We start from the raw sequence: 20,012 nt of genomic DNA on the forward strand, positions 1-20,012 counted from the left end.
TCTACGTCCTTGCCAGCAGGAACTGTCACTCGTATTATTGATCCTAGGGATTCTGACAGGTGTAAAATGGACTCTCAAAGCAGACTTGGTTTGCATTTCACTAATGACTGAGAATGTTGAACATTTAATTCTTTCTCAGCCACTTAAGATTCCCTATTGAGAATTCTCTGATTAGATCTATACCCCAGTTTTAATTGAGTCATTTGTTTTCTTGATATCTAGCCTTTTGAGTTCTTTATACATTTTGTTTGAGTTTTTTGTATAATTTTGGATATTAGCCCTCTATTAGGTGTGTAGTTGATAAAAAATATTTTACCATTCTGTAAGCTGCCACTTGTCTGTATGCTGGGATCTTTTGCCATGTAGAAGGTTTTCATTTTCATGAGATCCCATTTATTAATTGTTGAAATTAGTGTCTGTGTTAATAGTGTTCTGCTCAGAAAGTCTTTTCCTATGTCATTGATTTCAGGAATCTTCCCTTCTTTTTCTTCTGTTAGGTTCAAGATATCTGGTTTTAGGTTGAGGTCTTTGTGGGAATTCCTTTCCACCAAATTTATTTTGGGAGGTGGAGTGTCTCAGCAATAGGGTGGCTTCTTTGTGCTGACATGATCTCTTATAAGGGAGAGGAATGGTCTTCCATGTATTTCTGGTTTCCTCATCAAAGATCAGGTGTCCGTAGGCAGTTGAATTACACCTGACTTCTCAACGGAAAACATGAAAGCCAGAATGTCTTGGATAGATGTGCTTGCAGACACTAAAAGACCATGGAGGCAAGCCCAGAGTACTATTCCCAGCAAAGCTTGCATTCAACATCAATGGAGAAAAAAGATATTCCAGGACAAAAACAGATTTAAACAATAGGTAGCCACAAACCCAGCCTTACACAAAGTACTAGAAGGCAAAGCACAAGCCTACAATTCCCATAATAACACAGACATCTGACAACTCTCCACCACCACAACTCAAAGAAGGGAAACACACAAACACTACCACCAAAAAAAATAAATAAAAATAACCAGAGTTGACATCCACTGGCCATTAATATCCCTCAATATCAAATGGACCTAAGAAACAAGCCAGTGTGGCTATACATAAGTTCTTTCCCCAATCTCAGGCAGTTTTTAGACAAGCAAGTGTCTCCATTCATTCCCTTTGAGGAACTCTCAGGCCCTGACACTAACACCTGACTGGTGCCTATTGTCAAGGCCAATGGTACACTCCTCAGCCCCTCCCTGACCTGACCTGACCTGAGAAGCCACACCCCAACCCAGTTCACAGGATCCTCTTTATCTAACTAACTAACTAACTTACTATACAGCATAAAATGTGGAATCTCTTCTCAATGAAATGCTGTTCTCAGCCATTCGATGAATTTATTCTCAGATCAGATCAGATCCTGTCCAGCAGGGGTGTCTTCTTTCCATTTTTCTTCTTCTTTTGTTTGTTGCAGTCAGTCTAGATGTGCTGGTCTATGGTGTGTGTGTGTGTGTGTGTGTGTGTGTGTGTATGTGTCTGAGAGAGAGAGAGAGAGAGAGAGAGAGAGTGAAAGAGAGAGAGAGAGAGAAACGGAATTGCTATTTATTTGAAGAGTTTTAATGATTTAATATTCAGCGATTTCCAGCCTTATTTACCAGCACATTTATTATTACCAGTGAGCACCTTCCTCTGAAAACATTGGAACCCCCCCATCTGTACATGTCATATACGTGTGTGTGTGTGTGTGTGTGTGTGTGTCAAATTCCATTTCAGGAGCTGCTTTGCTGACACTCACCCAGCACCAGTGAGATGGAGGCCACCATTTTCTTAGCCAGTTATGTTTCAGGACAGTCAGGAGACAGAAAGAAAGAAGGAAGGAAGAAAAGAAGGAAGGAAGGAAGGAAATAAATGATGTACATTCCCAACGAAAAAAAAATTAAGTAAATTTTAAAAAGTAAAAAAATAATTAAGAAAGTAAGTAAATATATACATAAAAATAGACAAATAAGCAAACAAAGAATAAATAAATGAATAAAATATTATTATTTAATTGAAACTTTCAATAAGTAAATAAATGAGTCAGGCTGAGCAAATAAATAAACAGATGTATGAAAGAAGATAAGGAAGTGAAGGAATAAATGAACAAATAAGTAAGTAAGTAAGTAAATAACTAGGTGGGTCATTTTTTAAAGAAGTAAGTAAATGAGATGGGCTGAACAGATAGATAAGTAAGTAAGCAAGCAAAGAAATACACAAGAAGTCATTGCTCGATCAATCAATCAATAAGCAAGCAAGCAAGCAATAATGAAAAAAATGAGACACATCCATTAATACATAAAAGACAAAACATGGAAATAAACATGTAAACTGGTCAACCCACCCACGTTCACTCTGACTCTAAGATTATAAGATACACATTGTGAGACATTGACCCCTCCCATGTGTCACATTCTGAGTCAGTGACCCCTCCCATGTGTCACATTCTGAGTCAGTGACCCCCTCCCATGTGTCACATTCTGAGGCAGTGCTGCCCCCTCACGTGTGTCACATTCTGAGGCAGTGGCACCCACAAAGGGGAAGAGTAAGTCCAAAGGAATCTCAAACCTTGCCAGGATTAGGGTGTTTTTGAGCAAAGAGGAGATGACTTTTGAGTGACAGGTAAGGGCCTCGTACTGTTGCTGACCTAGTCATTTTCCTGTGATCAGAAGACACCTCTGGGCTCTGGAATCAGGTTGATCTACTCTGGACTGATGGCAGCAATTACAGAGCTTCAGAGGACAATGGAAGAACAAGCTTGCTGGCTGCAGCTCAGAGAGGGTGCCATAAATGGATCTGGAATTTAAGCTTGAAGGATGATTCTTTAAGGTTCCAACTTAAAAATATAAAACCATGAATGCATGAGTGGATGGTGTTGGGCTCAATACCACATTCAAATACTTAAAGCATAATAGGCACACACAGTGTCAAGTTGGGAGCATAGGCCCCAGTCCCTCACATCTGTCCCAGCCCCAAGGCCTGGTCTGGACTCCAAATCCCAGCAGGCCAGGTCCTGACCCCATCCCCAGGGTACTTAAGTGATCTCCAGAAAGAGGAACATTTGGTCTCCCTTTCTTCCTCTCAGGGGCTGTATTTCTGCAGCTTCCAGGTTCCCACTTGGGGCCATCTGAGAGCGCAGATCTGCTATTAAACCTGGATATTTCTCTTTTTTTCTTTTCTTTTTTTTTTCTTTTTTGGATTTTCCGAGACTGGGTTTCTCCATAGCTTTTGGTTCCTGTCCTGGACCTAGCTCTTGTAGACCAGGCGGACCTCGAACTCACAGAGATCCGCTGCCTCTGCCTCTCGAGTGCTGGGATTAAATGCGTGCGCCACCACCATCTGGCTAAACCTGGTATTTCTTAATTTGGCTTGTTTTGATTTAACTTGATGGGGAATTTTTGCATCGCCAGAGAGCTTGCTTTACACAGTTCAAAGCCAGGTCCACTTTTGCTCCTGTAAGCCTCTTACCAAAATCTTTTTAAATTGAGCCTGCTTTGTTCATTTGTATCAGACAGACTCAATTTAAAAAGATGTTTGTATATATATATATATATATATATATATATATATATATATATATATGTGCCCATGGTTTTTGGTCTCTGCACTTTCACCCCTCCCTTCCCTTAGTAGCCAGTCTCTCAAAGCACCATGCTACCAGAGGCACTGGCCCCTCCCCCACTCCCTCAAGCCCACACTTCCCAACCCCCTCCTATGGAGCTACATTCTTTCCCCTTGCTTTCCCAATTTGGAGATTCAACTTCCACCTTTCCCTTCCCCTACCACCTCACTGCTCCACTGCTGAACTCCCTCTTTACACTAGGCTAGCCCCTCCCATGCTCCCTTTTCTCTTCCAAATCTCCCTCAGGTAGAAAAGCAGCTAGGTTTCTTTTCTACTAATCATTCTGTTTCCTCAGTCGGTACCAGATATTAGGAAAGAGTTAAAAAAAGTTGAGGATGGTCCCCAAACTTCTATATGGGAATTGGAGAATATGGCCTTTAAAGTTTTTAATGCCCGAGAGGAATCAGCTGCGTCTTCCCGACAGACAAAGCTACAACAATCTACAGGCCCAGGTCTTAGCAGCTGCCCTAAGGTCACAGGAAGGGGGACAAGGGAAGCCAACCACAGGGCTCTATCAAAGGTGGTCTAAATGGTCAATTGGCACGATATTGCACTACAGCTGCTCTGAGGTTGTGCCCTATCTGCCAGCAACCCAGACACTGGAAATCACAATGCCCCTGTGCGGGCTTGTCCTCTAGGCCATGCCATGGAGGTCTGGCCTCATCACCATTGGCAAGTGAAACTCTGCCAGCCTTCAAATGTCTCAGCCTGGCAGAGGATTGACGCTGCCCAGACTTGGTATATCCTGTAACCCTCTCCTAGCCTAGGGTCATGCTACAAGTGGTGGGTAAATCCATTATTTTTATTTTCACTTGGGCCTTTAGTTTCCCTCACCAATTTCAGCTATGGGGGTAGACAGGACCTGTTCCTCCCCACTTAAAACTCTGCCACTGCCCTACATTCTTGTAGGACAATTATATCCTTAGCCACTTCCCCAAAGCTTTGTTCCACTTCTTGGAGTCCCTTTTAACCCCGCCCATCTCCATGATTCTATTTTACAGCTTCATTCCTCCTGCCAGACGTGTGCCCAGGCCAACCCACAAGGAGTTCTCCACATACACCAGCTGCATGGACACCAACCGGGCAAAGATTGGCAGGTTAATTTCACTTAAATGCCTACTCATGAAAAAACTTCGTTATCTCTTAATACTTGTGGACACTTTTACAAGGTGGATAAAAGCATATCCAGTCTCCAGGGAAACAGCAGATGTGGTGGAGCTCAACATCTCCTGGACAATGGGACTCATCAAACAACAACTGAGCAAGCTTTCCATTGAACTCAGGTTATCTTGGCCCTCGCCTCAGGACCAACCGGCATTCCCCTATGGGCCTTAGCCCCTTTGGGCTGCTTTATGGCAGGCCCTTTCTCCTTAACCATCACCTTCCAGTTCAAGCTCCTCCACTGGTAGGGCTCCCTTTTAAGGTCCCTTCTCCATTCACACGCTGACAGTTGTCTTCCTGCCACCACACCAGTGGACCTTAATGCCCCTAAACCTGCCCTGCTCTCCCCAGGGCACAGAGTACCCCTCAAACAGTTAACTCCTAGGTCTCTTGAACCTCGATGGACAGGACCTCACATGGTAATCCTCACCACACCCTCAGCTGCCAAGCTCTTGGGACACCCATGCTGGTACCATCTCTCCAGGCTCAAGCGGGCACCTACTCAAGACACTTGGTCTGTCCAGCAGACAAGACCCTCCACCCTCCATTTTTCCAGGATGCCACAATGAAGGGCCTACCTGTTCCTCATCCTGGCACACTCATCTTTAGCAATAACAAGTTTTTTTTTCCTTAGACACCTGCCTTCTCCTCTCCCCCAAGGAACAGATGCCTGCCTTCTCCGGGATGACACTTCATGGGATGCCTTTCCAGCCACACCTCTTGCTAAACATGGACACCTGGCTCTCCCCTTCCCCACACTGCCCCATGCCTGCAGGAAGTAGCCAGATTTGAGTCTATGCCCTTTTTTCCCCAAAGAGCCCTATGGAAGGTAAGTGCCACTTGGCCACAGACCTGGAGTCCTGCCCAGGGGACTTACAGCCTACCTGGATTGTACTCTGCCTCATTATTTTCTTTTTTTAGGATCCTTGACAGCCTTGTAGGAGCCAGAAAAGACTTTTAAAGGCCTGTAAGAGAACCAAGCTCATGGATATCATGGCACAAGTGAGAAATGAGAGGTGGAGGGAACTCTGGCAGTTGACAGTCTTTCCTTCTGGGTGTCACTAATGTAAAATGTTGGGTTTTGACTATTTGGCAAGACATGTTCTTATGAGCAGTATTCTTTCCCATATGTCAAGTATGTGTCCACAGAGTTTAGAGAGAAAGGAACTCACCCACACTGAGATTTGGGCTTTGGAAAGATAATCTGACAGTGTGTTTTGTTTTGTCTTGACTCACTTTCTTCCTTACTCCCTTTCTCTGTCCTTAACAAGCCTTCATTGGCTGTGTGTGTGTGTATGTGAGTGTGTGTGTCTGAGAGAGAGAGAGAGAGAGAGAGAGAGAGAGAGAGAGAGAGAGATGGGGGAATATTTCTGGGGATGGATCCCAATGCCTGTGTTTGCTCTCTAACAGATACACACCATTTAGCTTCACTTCCAAACTCTCACACACAGGAATCATGTATTTTTTCCAACCAGCAAGAATTTCAGACTGGCCAACCATGGTATGCACAAATGGAGACTGGTGACGGTTCTTGTGGGAGTGATGACCCATATCAGGGGGCTTGGAAAATGCACTTGTTGTCTGGTCAGAGACACCATTGCGCTACCACATACCACTGACAGGCCAAGCCACTAAGGATACCTTCCTGGAACTCATGAGTGCACGTTGTGGAAGCTACCCTGGCACTAAGCCTCTCCACATGCTGCAATGGAGATGGCTTGGAAGGAAACTAAGGCCATGCTCCTATTCCTACATCAGATGTCTCTGAGGTGAAAAATAGGGACCTGGAAGGGCTTTTCAAACAGCAGAGCTCAGAGCCTGCTGACTTTTCACAGGCATCGGCCTGAAGAAGGAAAGCAAGCCACAGCCAGGTCCTCTCTCCTGATCTCTCCAGCCTTGGAGTGTGTGAGCTCTTTGAATCTCCCTCATGATGCCCCTTTCCTTGCTGGTACAGATGTCTTAGGCAGTGCCTACCTTGCCTAGTCTGATTCCTTCCCACATGTTTCATCCACACTTCCCTAGACTCCCATCGGGTTACACACCACAGATGTTTTGGCCTAGCTATTCATGGAGGCTTGCTGACATCATGGCATGACTGATGGCTGACTATGAACACCTGCCTATGGCTTCTGGCACATTCAGCGGGTAGACACATTACAAGTGTTACAGCACCAGAGGGAAAGGTACACTGACTTGTTGGGAAGTCAGGCTATACCTGCAAGTATTACAGATCTGAGGGAAAAGTATCCTGACTTGTCAGGGAGTCAGGCTGTACCTATAGCAGTGAAGGGAGGTGTCCTTGACACCTACAGCTGTGAGAAAAAAGGAATCCTACTTGACGGGTAGTCAGGCTATACCTAAATCTGGGGTATGGTGAGGGATGGTCTCCCCATCAGATGTAGCAAATCCTACAGCTCTCTTAGAGTGCACTGGTACAGCTGAGCTCTGCTCCAACCTTCCAAGACAGCTTCCCAGCTGAGGTATATAGCAGAAATTCTAATTATTCTTAATAAATAAAATCCAGAGTCATATATTAAGGGATGAAAGCTAAAGGATCAGAACATTGCTGCCAGTCACTAAAGAGATGTTTTACCTCTACCAATGTTCAAACCAAAGGGGCAATCTTGTCCTCAGACTGTCTCCTCAGACTGCCTTGAGATCCTGTCTCTTCCCATCTTATATTCCTCTCTCCTCCCAGCTGTATCGCTCCTGTCTCCACCTCCCTGTGCTGGGATTAAAGGCGTGTGATCATAAGTGCTGGGATCACCTTTGTGTGTGGTCTGTTTCTTGTTTAGATAGATTCAATTTTGTGTATCCCTGAGTGGCCTTGAACTCACAGAAATCCATCTGCCACTGTCTCCTGAGTTCTGGGATTAAAGGTTAGTGCCACCACTGCCTGACCTCTAGGGGCTTAGCTCTGCACTCTGATCTTCAGGCAAGCTTTGGTTAAAACACAAACTAAGTATCACTACAGAAGTATCCATTTCTTCTTCTCTGCTCCCCTAAGGGAACATCTCAGCAGAGGTATCCATTTCCTCTCAGCTCTGGCCCAAGATATTACTTCTGCTTCCCTGAAAATAAGAGACACCTGCAGGAATGCAGCAGTCTCCTCCGAATCCAGTGAAAAGTTGTTACTCACCTGGCCTGAGAACTGTTTCTGCTCAGCTTCTTCTTCTGGTTACTATAGAACAGGGTCACTATGAGCTGATAGACAGGCAGTGCTGGCTGAGCATTGGGAGGGAAACAAGCCTTCCCCACACAGCAGCATCATGCTATCCCTCTACAGCTGTCAGCACCAAGCCTTCCAGAGAGGCTGGGTTTACTTTCTCAGGGTCACACAGCACTAGGTGTGTCAGACCAGGGCCCACACACTCACCTTAGGGTCATTCTGACTGCCTCCTTCCTTCCTCCAGTACTGTCTCTGTGTTTTCTTTTGGGTAGAAGGGACTCAGGGGACAGATAAAGCATACATATGCAGAGTGGAGGTGGTATTGGGGCTGTTTTCTGCAGGTGTCCAACCCTTTTCAGAGGACCCAAGTGACTTGCTGGTGTAGCCCCTATAGATGGGAAAGCTGTGGATACACAACCTTGTTTTCAGCTCTTGTAGGCCACTCAAGAAGATCCTTCTTCCTGCTGCCTGTTTGGGTGGTTGCAACTTGAGCCTGATCAGGAGCCAGCCTGTGGCAGAGCAAGACAGGTCTGGTTCCTCTCCCGGGAGCAATGACAGAGGAAGGGTCTGACTCAGGTCTCAGTTCCAGACTGTGGTTGAGCGGGGCTAGCTGGGGCCCTGGAGAGAGATGACAAGCAAAACCCTAGAAGCTACAGTCTGCAGTGTAAAGTCCTGATTTGCATCAAAAGCCACCAAACAGGAGGAGGCAGGAGGGGAAAGTCCAGCCCCTGGGATGCATCTCTGGCACTGGCTGAAGGACTCTGGCTCAGCTTCTTCCCCAGAAGTCCATGTGTCTGGAGAATGGAAACCTGAGCTGCTTTTGGTTCTCAAAACCAGTGGAGCAAAGCATGGTGGGTCTCACCTGTAACTCCAACACTTAAAAGGCTGAGGCAGGAGGACTGCTATGAATTCAAGGACAGCCTGGACTACAAGATGAAGAGTGTATGAAAGCACACAAAAGCTGCTGGGCACACACCTGTCATCCCAGTGCTCAGAAGGCTGAGGCAGAAGCCGAAGGACAGTGTTTCAGGTCAGCATTTCCAGCTCAGACTAAACTATTTAGCATAAATTTGTTAAAACCAAATCAAACTAACTAATGTGCTTCCTCTCTCCTCCCACAGCAACAGTACATGAAACTGCTTCAGCAACAGGGCACACTTAGAGAATACTGAGCCTTGTTACACCTGAGGAAAGTTTCCTTGACAAAGTGAGTTCAGAACGCAGGGCCAGTCTCTTGCTCATGTTTTTCCCCATGGCCAAAAATGGTGCTAATGGCTATGGGTAGGTCACCACATGGTTCCCGCCACAATGGGGAAAATCTCTGAGAAAGACTGGCGGGTGTAGTCTAAGTCAACTGTCTGCTTTGGACGGTTCCATCTGGTCAGGATTCCAGGTCCGGGAAACTTGACCAGGATAGCATTGCTGAATCCTCTAGGAAAGTGGGACAGAGCAAAGCAGGTAAGCTAACCCTCCCTGTAACAGCTATTACACTCCCAATAAAACAGTAACCAGGGATTTCCCAGGCAACTCCCATGTGGTGGACAGAAGCCAAGTTTGCAAACTGGGGAGTGAAAATGTGGGAAGGTAGAGTAAAGCATTAGCAACAAAATGCAGGGTGTTTTAACCTCAAGGATCAAAGGTAACAGGAAGGTAGTAATGCCAGCAAACAGTGCCACTAATGGACCCAGCTGAGATGGCTCAGAATGTTGAGGATGGGCAATATTGAAAGAGATATAAGAGGCAGGTTAGGACCTGGGTGAACATGGTGCAGAGGGCACAGGGTCTGCAGCAGTTGCCCCTACCAGGGGGAGGGACTAGGTACTTGGCAGTGGCAAGAAGGGGTGGAGTCCTCTTTCTTGCTTTACACATTCACAAATCTGTTTAAACACATCTCCATCCTGTCTCAGAGCAAGCCCCAGGAACACAGTTGAGTCTTCCAACCATGGTGCCACCACACTGGACCAGGACAGCTACAGCGACACATGCACTATGCACACGTGCACACAAACACACAGTGGCTGGAATTCCATCAGCTACACTATAATTTCAACCTCTGTAAGCATCAGACACCTTGACCAATGACCAAAATGACCAGCCTCAGCCACACTGACCACCTCACCCAAATGTCAGGATACACAGGAGGCAGAGGCAGTCCACATAGGGAGGAATGCCAAGACATACACAGAGCAGCACTGTGCACTCTGGAAGGTTTCTTTCCACTATGGTGCTCCACAGTAGGCAGCTCTCTCTGGTCCCCATCAGCAGTTCAGCCTTCAGTCCAGTACCAGGGCAGAAAGGGCATTCAGGTCTTTCATGTATGGATGAGCTACCAGGGTCTGGTTGATCTTCAGCTTTTGCTCAGAGTCAGGGAAGATCTTCAGCAGTGCTTCCCTCGGGTCACTGGTATCTGTGGAAGATCTCTGTGCTGACATGAGAGAGTTCTGCTGTATTCTGGGAACAGTAGCCAGGGGTGTAAAGTGTGGCTGCTGAGGAAGCCAAGAGCCTGAAGAGGCTCCCTGGCTCCGGGATGGAGGCCAGTGGCTGGTGTTGGTTACTTGGGTTGTGGGGCTCAAGAATGAGCCCACATTTGGCAGGGCATTGAGTAGCAGTGCATGTGTTTATAGATGAAGTGACCATGGTGAGAACGGCAGGGAGAAACCCTGTAAAGCACATATGGCTGACACTGAGGGTCTGGATGCTAGGTAGTTCCATGTTTTCTGAAGGCCAGAGAGCCAAGGGGATGTAAAATCGGCCCCCATAGAGTGGCCTATAGGGCACCTGGTCCATTTCCAGACCAATGAGGGAACAAGAGCTCCTGGGATGGACAGTCCCTCCCAAGCCTACTGTCTGAGGGTGGGCCGTGGTGGTTGGTTCTGCAATGCTCCTGCTCTTCTGGGGGGGGGGGGTGTTCTAGGCAGTATCAGCTGACTGGGAAAAGTTGCCTCTGGGCAAGAAGGCAACTCCAAGAGGCTCCTGGAATCCCTATCTCCAGTGAGGTCTGGATGGGGCGTGTGTACTCTCAATGCATATGCATCCAGGGGACACCTGTCCTGCTTAGAAACTTTTGCCGATTTTAGCTGCAGGTAAGAACTGGGGCTAATAGTGACATCAACATCAGAAGCTTGACAACCTGCAAATGCTACATTAACATTAGCGGCATCCACTCAAGAAAGAGTGATGACTAGTGGTCACCAAGCATTTGAAGATGACATTAGGTGAGAGGAAAAATGACCAGCAGGCCTGATCCTGCCACCAGGCTACTGAAGGAATGGAACAGGTAGCAAAGAATTCACCTCTAGTATGACCTGGGCCTTGGCTCATCATAGGACACACACACAGCCTCAAACACAGGCCTTGAGGCCTAAAATGCTACGAGGATTTCCAACATAAGATGTGGGATTGAGGAGGTGAAATGGACTAGTTTATAGCAAGCTGCCATTTCCTTGGCTCGAGTCAATGCCTCACCAGTGTGATAAAACCCAAAGGCTATACCTAGGTCTGAGTGGGCCTGAGGAAGCAAGTGCCATAGGAGTGCGAGCTGGGAGCTAATCTAGTCCCAGGACACTGGCAGAGCAGGATTGAGCCAGCGACCTGATCCTGAGCAGCCTAGAAACAGTGAACCCTACCAGAACAGGTACAGGGAGTAACTGCTGAGGATCCACACATGAATCTGGGACCTTCAAGGAAGTAGACCTAAGTCAGGACCCCTGTGAGTCTGGGTGTGAATCTAGAACTTCTGAGGAACTAGGCCTGAGCCAGGACCTCTGCCAGTCTGGGAAGAAATCTGGAATCTCTGAGGCAATAGACAGGAATCAGAGATCTCTCCAGGGCCAGGCATGAGTCTGGGACCTCAGAGGGAGTAAGCCTGAGCCAGGACCTCTGTGGGTCCCAGCATTGGCCTGGACATCAAAGGGAATAGGCAGAAATCAGAGATCTCTGAAGATCCGAGCTTGAGTCTGGGACCTCTAAGGGAGTCAGCCTGAGCCAGATCCTCTGAAGTTCTGAGTGCACCTGAGTCTGGGAACTCTGAGGCAGTAGACTGGAGCCAGAGACCTTTGCAGGACCAACTCCAAGCCAGAGACCTCTGCAGGAGTGCATCCAGAACAGGATTTACAGAAACAGGTCAAAGATGGTAATTTAAGACATAGTAGGCTTGAGAAAGCAAACTCCAAAGGAGCAGAGCAAAGCCCATGAGTGCTGAACTATCTCCAGGAACATGAAGTAACCAATGGGGTAACTAGAACTGTGACACTGACTGTACTATGAAGAACAACCATCTGAGATTTAGATGCACTGACACATAGAAGATTAATCAACAGAATCTCACACAGACCCAACCACATATTAGAGGAAAAGATGAGTAGAAAAGGCAAGAACTCACGCAACATCACAAAGAACAACACAACACCAGTAAAACCTAAAGACCTTACAACACCAAGACTTGAACAACCAAATATAGATAAAGCAGAAGAAAATGATCTAAAAGTAACTTCAAAAGAATGTTTGAAACTCTTAAAGAAATGAGAAATTCCCTCAAAGAAATGGAGGAAAAGACAAACAAAAAAATCAGCAAATCCCTTAAAGAAAACAAAGAAAAAGCAATCAAACATATGAAAGAAACCACTCAAGACATGAAAACTGAAATAGAGAAAATAAGGAAAACACAAGCCAAGGGAATTATAGAAACAGAAATCATGAGAAAATGAGCAGGAACCACAAATGCAAGCATGAACAGCAGAATACAAAAGATTGAAGACAGACTCTCAAGCGCTAAAGATACAATGGAGAAAATAGACTCATCATTTAAAGAAAATATTAAATCTAACAAAAGCTTAACCCAAAATATCCAGGAAATATGGGACACCATGAAAAGGCCAAATCTAAGAATAGTAGGTATAGAAGAAGGTGAAGAAGTTCAACTAAGAGGCACAGAAAATATATTTAACAAAATCATAGAAGAAGACTTTCCCAACCTAAAGAAAGATATGCCTATGAAGATACAAGAAGTTTACAGAACACCAAATAGACTGGATCCAAAAAAACATTCCCTCGCCACATAATAATCAAAACACTAAACATTCAGAGTAAAGAAAGAATATTAAGAGCTGCAAAGAAGAAAGGCCAAGTAACATATAAAGGTAGACTTATCAGAATTACACCTGCTTTCTCATTGAAGACAATGCAAGACAGAAGGGCTTGGTCAAGCATTAAGAGACCACGGATGCCAGCACAGACTAATATACCCAGCAAAACTTTCAATCACCATAGAAGAACAACACAAGATATTTCATGACAAAACCAGATTTAACCAATAATAGCCACAAACCCAGCCCTACACAAAATACTAGAAGGGAAACTCCAACCCAAGGAAGTGGGCTACATCAATTTATAAAAACAGACAATTGATGGTCTCATAGCAGCAAACCCCAAAGAAGGGAAAAATGCACAAATTAATACTGCCAAAAATGAATACTAAATTAACAGGAGATAGCCATTACTGCTCATTAATATCCCTAAATATAAATGGACTCAACTCACCTATTAAAAGGCTCAGGCTAACAGATTGGGTATGAAAACAGAATCCTTCCTTCTTCTGCATACAAGACACATCTCAACTTCAAAAACAGACATTATCACAGAGTAAAGGGCTGAGAAAAATATTCCAATCAAATGGACCTAAGAAACAAGCTGGTATAGCTATCCTAATAGCTAACAAAATAGACTTCAAGCTAAAATCAATCAAAAGAAACAAAGAAGGACAGTCCATATTAGTCACAGGAAAGATTCATCAAGAGGAAATCTCAATACTGAACCTCTATGCCTCAAATACAAGGGCACCCTTATATGTAAAAGAAACACTTCTAAAGGTTAAATCAGACATTAAACCCCACACACTAATAGTGGGAGACTTCAACACTCCCTTCTCACAACTGGACGGGTCAGTTAGACAAAAAATGAACAGAGAAATAAGAAAACTAGCATGTTATGACTCAAATGACTTAACAGACATATTTGAAATATTCCATCCAAACAGAAAAGAATATATTTTCTTCTCAGCATCTCATGGAACCTTCTCAAAAATTAAAAACAGCTCTCTGTGCTTGGCTTAGGTACAGGCGACATGGCAAAATGCACCAAGAGGTCCGGATTGTCAGGAAATGTGGGACCTGCTATGGTGCCTCCCTCCGGAAAATGGCAAAGAAAATTGAAATCAGCCAGCACACCAAGTACACGTGCTCCTTCTGTGGCAAGAACAAGATTAAGAGAAGAGCCATCGGCATCTGGCACTGTGGTTCCTGCATGAAAACAGTGGCTGGTGGGGCCTGGACCTATAACACGACTTCTGCCGTCGTTAAAAGAAATGGACAATTTTTAGATAAATACCACACACCAAAATTAAATCAAGACCAGGCGAACAATTTAAATAGACCTATAAGTCGCAAGGAAATGGAAGCTGTCATCAAAAACTCCCAACAAAAAAAAAGCCCAGGACCAGATGATAATATTTATACTCCTTAATGTGTTTCACATAATAGAAACAGAAGAGTCACTGCCAAACTCTTTTTATGAAGTTACAGTTACCCTGATACCAAAACCACACAAAGACTCAACCAAGAAAGAGAATTACAGAACAATCTCACTCATGAACATCTATGCAAAAATTCTCAATAAAATACTGGCAAACTGAATCCAAGAACACATCAATAAAATTGTCCATTATGATCAAGTAGACTTCATCCCAGGTTCAACATAATGAAAATTTATCAATGTAATACATTATATAAATAAACCGAAAGAAAAAAACCACATGATCATTTCATTAGGTGCTGGAAAAACATTTGACAATATTTAACACCCCCTTTATGATAAAGGTCTTGGAGAGATTAGGGATACAAGGATCATACCTAAATATAATAAAAGCAATATACAGCAAGCCAATAGCTAACATCAAACTAAATGGAGAGAAACTCAAACGATTCCACTAAAATCAGGAACAAGACAAGGCTGTCTATTCTCTCCATATCTCTTCAATATAGTGCTTGAAGTTCTAGCAATAGCAATAAGGCAACATAAGGAGATCAAGGGGATTCAAATTGGAAAGGAAGAAGCCAAACTTTTGTTATTTGCAGAAGATATGATAGTGTACATAAGTAACCCCCAAAACTCTACCAAAGAACTCCTACAGCTGATAAATATGTTCAGTGATGTGGCAGGATACAAGATCAAGTCAAAAAAATCAGTAGCCCTCCTATACACAAGAGATAAAGAAGCAGAGAGGGAATCAGAGAAACATCACCTTTCACGATAGCCACAAATAGCATAAAGTATCTTGGGGTAACAGTAACCAAGGAAGTGAAAGATATATTTGACAATAACTTTAAGGCTTTGAAGAAAGAAATTGAAGAGGGTACCATAAAAATAGAAGGATCTCCCATGCTCTTGGATAGGAAGGATCAACATAGTAAGAATGGCAATTCTACCAGAGGCAATCTATAGATTCAATGAAATCCCCATCAAAATCCCAACAAAATTCTTCACAGATCTTGAAAGAATAATAATCAACTTTATTTGGAAAAACAAAACACGCAGGATAGCCAAAACAATCCTATACAATTGAGGAACTGCGAGAGGCATTACCGTCAATGACATCAAACTCTATTACAGAACTACAGTAATGAAAACAGCTTGGTATTGGCATAAAATCAGAGATGTTGACCAATGGAATCGAATTGAAGACCTGGATATTAATCCACAAACCTATGAACACCAGATTTTTGATAAAGGAGCTAAAATTATACAGTGGAAGAAAGTAAGCATCTTTAATAAATGGTGCTGCATAACTGGATGTCACCTTATAGAAGAATGAAGATAGATCCATATATATCACCATGCACAAGACTCAAGTCCAAATGGATTAAAGACCTCAATATAACTCTGACCACACTGAACATGATAGAAGAGAAAGTGAGATGTAGCCTAAAATACATGGGCACAGGAGACCACTTCCTAAATATAAACCCAGTAGCACAGACAATATGGGTAACAATGAATAATGGGACCTCCTGAAACTGAGAAAATTCCATAAAGCAAAAGACACAGTCATTAAGACAAAAAGGCATCTGAATGGGAGATCTTCACCAACCCCACAGCAGACAATGTTCTGATCTCCAAAATATATAAAGAACTCAAGAAAGTAGACATTAAAATTCTAAATAACCCAATTAAATAGTGATGTACTGAAGTAAACAGAAAATTCTCAACAAAAGAATTTCAAATGGCCAAAAGATACTTAAGGACATGTTCAACTTCCTTAGCTATCAGGGAAATGCAAATCAAAACAACTTTGATATACCATCTCCTGCCAGAATGGCTAAGATAAAAAACACTAATGGTAGCTTATGCTGGAAAGGATGTAGAGCAACAAGGTGAACACTCATCCATTTCTGGTGGGAATGCAAACTTGTGCAACCACTTTGGAAATCAGTGTGGCAGTTTCTCAGAAAATTGGGAGTCAACCTACCTCAGGATCCAGCAATACCACTCTTGGGAATATATCCAAGAAATGCCCTATCATACTACAAAAGCATTTGTTAAAACATGTTCATAGCAGCATTATTTGTAATAGCCAGAACCTGGAAACAACTTAGATGCCCCTCAATGGAAGAATGGATAAAGAAAGTTTGACATATCTACACATTAGATTACTACTCAGCAGTAAAAAACAATAACATCTTGAATTTTGCATGCAAATGGATGGAAATAAAAAATACTATCATGAGTGAGATAACTCAAACCCAAAAATATGAATATGGTATGTACTCACTCATTAGTGAATTCTAGCCATAAACAAAGGACACTGAGCCTATAGTTCGTGATCCTAGAGAAGCTAAGTAATGAGGTTAACCCAAAGAAAAACATAAATACATCCTCCTAGAAATAGGAAGCAGACAAGATCTCCAGGTTGGGAGCATGGGGGTGGGAGTGGGGTGGGGGGAAGGGGAGATGGGGAGAGAGAAGGGAGAAGGGGAGGGTTGGGGAGAGCTTGGAGGAATGGGATGGCTGAGATGGAGTACGGACTGATATGGGAGCAGGGGAAAATATATCTTAATTAAGGGAGCCATTTTGGAGTTGGCAAGAGGCTTAGCTCTAGAGGGGTTCCCAGGTGTCCATGGGGATGTCCCCAGCTAGGACCCTGCAGTGGATGAGAGGATGCCTGAAATGGCCTTGTCTTGTAGTCAGACTGATGATTATCTTGAATATCACCATAGAACCTTCATCCAGAGACAGATGGAGATGGAGACAGAGACCCACATCGGAGCACTAGACTGAGCTCCCAAGGTCCAGTTGAAGAGCAGAAAGAGGGAAAATATAAACAAGGAAATCAGGACTGCGAGGTGTTGGTCCACTCACTAAGACAGTGTTCCTGATCTAATGGGAGCTCACCAAAGCCAGCTGGACTGGGACTGAACAAGCATGGGATCAAACTGGATGCTCTGAATGTGGATGACAATTGGGGCAGATTGAGAAGCCAATGATAATGGCACTGGGATTTGTCTCTACTGAATGTACTGGCTTTTTGAGATCTTAGTCTATTTGGATGCATACCTTCCTAAGCCTGGAGGGAAAACAGAGGGCCTTGGACTTCCTATAGGCAGGGTACCCTGCCCTCTCTTAGGACTGGAGGGGGAAGGAATGACTGGTGGAGCAGGAGGGAAATGGGAGGAGGGGAGGAAGTGGAAATTTTGAATGGTATTATTTATAAAGAAATAAAAAATAAAGAAAAAAAGAAAGAATTTTAAGAAGACACCAGAAAGTTGAAAGATCTCCCATGCTCATTGGTAGGCAGAATTAACATACTAAAATGGCAATCTTACCAAAAGCAATCTACAAATTTAATGCAGTGCCCATCAAAATCCCAGAAAAATTCTTTACAAACCTCAAAATAATGATAATCAACTTCATATGGAAAAGCAAAAAACCAAGGATAGCCAAAACAATCCTGTACAATAAAAGAACTTTTGGAAGCATCGCAATCCCTGACTTCAAACTCTACTACAGAGCTACAGTACAGAAAACAGCCTGGTGTTAGCCTAAGAACAGACAGGAGGGCCAATGGAACTGAATTGAAGACATGGATATTAATACACCCACCTTCAAGCACCTGATTTTTGATGAAAAAGCAAAAAATATAAAATGGAAAAAGAAAATATATTTAACAAATGGTGCTGACATAATGGATATCAACATGTAGAATGCAAATAGACCCATATCTATCACCATGCACAAAACTCAAGTTAAATGGATCAAAGACCTCAACATAAAGCCAGACACACTGAACCTTATAGAATAGAAAGTGGGAAGTACACTTGAATGCATTGGCACAGGGAATCACTTCCTAAATATAACTTAAGCAGCACTGACACTGAGAGAAACAATTAATAAATGGGACCTCCTGAAACTGAAAAGCTTCTGTAAAGCAAATGACACGGTCAACAAGAAAAAATGACAGCCCACAGAATGGGAAAAGATCTTCACTAACCCCACATCAGACAGAGATTTGATCTCCAAAATATACAAAGAACTAAAGAAATTGGTCACCAAAAGAAAACATAATTCAATAAAAAATGGAGTACAGACATAAACAGAGAACTCTCAACAGAGGAATCTAAATTGGCTGAAAGATACTTAAGGAAATGCTCAACATCCTTAGTCATCAGAGAAATGCAAATCAAAACAACTCTGAGAATCTATCTAACACCTGTAAGAATGGCCAAGATCAAAAAAACTGATGACAACTTATGCTGGAGAGGTTGCGGAGGAAAAGGGAACACTCCTGCGTTGCTGGTGGGAATGCAAGCTGGTACAGTCCCTTTGGATGTCAATGTGGTAATTTCTCAGAAAACTAGGAAACAACCTTCCTCAAGTCCCAGTAATACCACTTTGGGGTATATATCCTATATCCAAAGGATGCTCAATCATGCAACAAGGACATGTGCTCAACTATGTTCATAGCAGCTTTGTTTTTCATAGCCAGAACTTGGAAACAACCTAAATGCCCCTCGACCAAAGAGTGGATAATGAAAATGTGGTACATTTACACGTTGGAGTACTACACGACAGAAAAAAAAAAAATGACATCTTGAATTTTGCAGGCAAATGGGTGGAGCTAGAAAACATCATTTTGAATAGGTAACCCAGATACAGAAAGACAATTATCGCAGGTACACACCCATAAGTTGATTTTAAAAATAAAGCAGAGAAAACCAGTCTACAAATCACAATCCCAGAGAACTTAGACAATGAGGGCACTAAGAGAGACATACATAGTCTAATGTATATGGAAAGTAGAATAAGACAAGATCTCCTGAGGAAACTGGGAGCATGGGAACAATGGGGAAGGGCTGAACAGGAGGGAAGAGGCAGGGAGGGTAGCATAGAAAAATGTAGAGTTCAATAAAAATTCAAAAAACCCAAAGGCTCCCAGAGAAATGACAACAAGGCCAGGACACTCCAATTGTGTTGGTCTCCACTGAAGGAGATGCCTGGGTGAAAATCAACCCACCACAGTGCTCCATCAAGTTCAAACTGATGATCCCAAAGGCTCAGGCTACAAATGACCAGCTTGCAGCCTTGAAAGATGGGACAGAAAGTGTCTTCTCCTTTTGGTACTTAGACCAACCCCATGCAAACCTGCCTGGAGATCCACAGAAATATAGCACATTTTGGTTTTAAAACAAAAAAGGTCTGCCTCTAGGTTAGCATGAAGGAGTCTGTGGTTAACAAAGTCACCTGAGAATTCTTAATGTAGAAATAACTTCTACTTATCAATGTCAAACAGAAAAGCAAGCAGGCTTTCCCATGCAGTGATGGTAAACAGTAGCTGTCAGCCCTCACCCCCACCCCCACAGTGGTTTCTGAGCAGGACACAAGTTCACATCAGCATTGGACACTCAGAACAAATGGCTGCAGAAAGTGCATGGGAAAAAATCCCATCCCACACAAAGAACTAGTAGTGACTGTTATCACCAGCTTGAAAACCTGCTTCTT

Source organism: Chionomys nivalis, chromosome 4 (genome assembly GCF_950005125.1).
Source record: "Chionomys nivalis chromosome 4, mChiNiv1.1, whole genome shotgun sequence".
Classification (NCBI taxonomy): domain Eukaryota; kingdom Metazoa; phylum Chordata; class Mammalia; order Rodentia; family Cricetidae; genus Chionomys; species Chionomys nivalis.